Raw genomic sequence first — 3,597 nt, 5'->3', positions numbered from 1 at the left:
TGATACACCATCTTATTTCTTCTCGAATTATGGCTCAACAAAATTTTTATTTTCCAAATTTATTTTTATCATCCATGTTTGTGTAGCATCCTTAAATATCTTAAAGAACTTACTACATGCTGCATGACGTAGAATGTAGACATAGTAGAGGGCGTCTATATAATAACGTCCATACTCCCTCCGTCCGTGAATAAGTGTACATCTAGCTTTTGTCCTAAGTCAAAGTTTTGAAACTTTGACCAACTTTATAGAAAAAAGTAGCAGCATTTATGACACTAAATTAGCATCACTAGACTCGTTTTGAAATGCATTTTCAGAATATACCAATTTGATGTCATATGTACTACTACTCTTTTCTAAAAAGTTGGTCAAAATTATAAAACTTTGACTTAAGACAAATAGTAGAAGTACACTTATTCGCGGACGGAGGGAGTAGGCGACTATTTTTGTTGTAGTGTGTGTAGGATAAGAACTACTATACTCTATGTGTAGAGATAGCCCAGCCAGTTAATATGGTAATTATTTATTTGAAGGCAATGAATATATTAACAATTTCTTCTCTGTATGCAACAATGACAACGCAGCATATTAGAGGCTAAGTGAAGTTCTCGCGTAGCACAATAAACTTTCTTATACATGGACACCAGTTCAAAAATAGGAGTATTTTACCAGTAATATTATATTGATATTGCCAGCAAAAAATCTAACACCTTCAATCTCCCTTGCTGAAGACAATGGATCTCATCATGCAAACCTGAAGACTTTTACTAAAACACAGCCATTCATGTCAACTGGAAGAGAGAGAAATATTATTTCATTCCCCAAATAATAGTACGTATTATGTATTGCAACCCCGCATCATTTATTGAAAATTGCTATTTTGTTAGTTCAATACATATAGAAAGCAAAAGCACCCAGGATAAAACTACCAGTACTAATAAGATCAGACCGGTCGTTGGACACCAATCAAAGTATATAGGATCCACACTTGATAAAATCAACAGTAAATGTTTTCATTGGTTTGATTGATCACAAACCTGTTTCTACTAGCTCCACGAAGACAAAGAAACTCAGGCCTACAATCCAATGGAAACTGTTAAAAAAATGCTTTCTAACAGATTAGGAAAACATGAAAGCTAAAAAATACTGATCAATAGTTTTTCAACACTACCAGATACTGAAATTTTTCTGTGGGCCAAAAACCGACAGGAAAATTAGGAAAACCGTCAGGAATAATATTTCCTAATGGTTGACCGACAGGAATATATATCCGTTAGCCATAGCTTGACAGGGATAAGATGAAATGCCTGTCGGGTGGCCGACAGGAAATTGTAACATCCCTGTCGGTTCAAAACCCTCAGGAAAATAGAATTTGGTGCACAAAAAAAATATAAATATATTTCACATGATAGACCATTTCACCATACAAAGCAGTTCAATAGATTACATTAATCACAGTTTAAATAGAGCATATGTATCTACTTTGTATACAAATCTGTCTATAATTAGCATACAACAGCTAAAGGTCACCGATACAGAAGTGCACAACTAATAACACGCAAGTTCTTCAATTACATCTGGAGAAACATGACCTCATTTGTCACTCAGTCACAGCTTGGATTGCAAGCTTCCCTTTCAGATTTTCCTCCACCAAACAGACTCATTGATCTATTACAAAAAGAATAGACTCGTTGAAGTAAAGATTGCAAGAACTACATCATATTATCATAATCAATGTGATAGAGTAAGAAACTACTCGACGTCTCAGTTTCTCAAATTAACTTGGCCAAACCTTGGCTCCATTTCTCAAAAGTTATCACATAATAACTGAGTGGAACTATAAGACACATAACTGTATAAAAAATGCATAAGTAAGCTTGTTTTGAGAGAATAGTAATACCTAGCCTCGGAAGGATGTGCCTACTAAATATAACAGTTTTACAATGAAAGAACACAAATACAAATTCATTGTTTTTCAACATGAACATGTGGATAAGCAATCAACAAAGAACATGTTGAATCAGAACTCAGCCTAATTAGGAAACCACTCAAGAATAATAGGGAGTTAAGTCTTTGCATTTCAGTCTTCCAAAGTCATTTATATGGAAATGTGCTTGCACTTTAGACTAGTGTGTGCTGCTAACAATTTTAAGTAGCATCTAGATAATTAGTGAGAGCACTAGGGCAGTCTCATCATTGATACCATATACGGGAACATATAATAAGAAAATAGTAAGTTCCAAGAAGCAAGTAGTAAAAGATTAACCAAACCCATATGACATACAGTATGGCCCATGATAGGAGCCCCTCAACATATGTTTGTCTTTTATTGTTATTAACAGAACATACATTTCTTGTCCATAGCTATTGCTAAAAGGCTTTTCCAAGTATAGTTTCATTGTCAATGCTCAATTAGGTGCGTACAAGTTCGAGTTCAGAAACTTGGAAATGTGAATACGTACAGAAGCCGAAATGTATGAAGTATCAATCTGTAACATAATCATTCAAGCTTCGAACCACATATGGAACATCATTGCAGAAACCTGGATCATATATTTTAATACGTACCTGATACAGATAGGCTTTGACCATGTCTTATTTCTCCATCGATGTGCTTCTCTATAGATGAAAACCTCTGTACAAAACAGTACCCAGATTTAAGAAGCATTGATGCTACTTTCTGCAGAAAAAAAGGAAGGAGCAGCCTTTATTATCATTGCTTCTATTTGGAATATTGGGACGAGTTAAGAGAATCAATAAAAAAGCTTTTGCAGCTTAGTACATTAAGTAAAAAACTAGGGGGCAAGGCCACGAGCTGGGAGCTAATATTCGTCGGAGGCAATGGACAGCCCCAAGCCAAGCGCTCGCGGGATGGCTGAATCATGGACCAACATCACAACTACTAAAGCAAGGCGAGTGATAACCTCAGCTTCTTGTTGCCAACCTCCCAGATGATGTTCCTTCTATTTGCAATGCAAGTGCTCAGTGCTCCCGAAATGCTGGAGTATGAAATCAGAAGGTAAGGACAGACAAATCATAGATGGAATTATTAGGTGCTGGATAGTAAGACAGTAAAATCCCGAGGAAATACAAAGAAAATTAACACTTATGCTGAAACAGCATTACATTCAACATCAGACCACTTGCTGAGTTTTGTGTTCCTTGTTTCCATTCAAACATTTCAAAATAAATCAGTTTGTAAATGGCTACTCAACATCATTAACTGTCTTTATGTGTGATGGCTGGCTAGCATACAGGCTAAAAGAGGAGCAACCAAATAGCAGAGGAGCCATGGTGGTGGTAGGTGGCGGAGGCAGAGTGGCCAAGAGGAGCAACACGTACAGATCAGAGGGAGCCAGTTGAGGTGCTCGGGTGACCTCGAAGCGCAGTGCGCGGGGAGGGACGGCCGTCGGCGGCCGGCGGCCGGCGATCAGCGAGGGATTTAGGGGCGCAGGAAGTAGGGTGGATTTGGGAGGGATTTGGCGGCTAGGGTTTATTTCAGCAGGAGCGTCGCGGAAAGGATGCTTCGAGGCGGGCCTAGGTATTTTGCGATGCGCGGTAGTGATTTTGGCGGGTGGGCCGGGCCAACGTTTTTAT

Source organism: Triticum dicoccoides, chromosome 3B, assembly GCF_002162155.2.
Source record: "Triticum dicoccoides isolate Atlit2015 ecotype Zavitan chromosome 3B, WEW_v2.0, whole genome shotgun sequence".
Taxonomy (NCBI): domain Eukaryota; kingdom Viridiplantae; phylum Streptophyta; class Magnoliopsida; order Poales; family Poaceae; genus Triticum; species Triticum dicoccoides.
The sequence above is the reverse complement of the archived record's forward strand: the minus strand, read 5'-3'. Positions refer to the sequence as shown.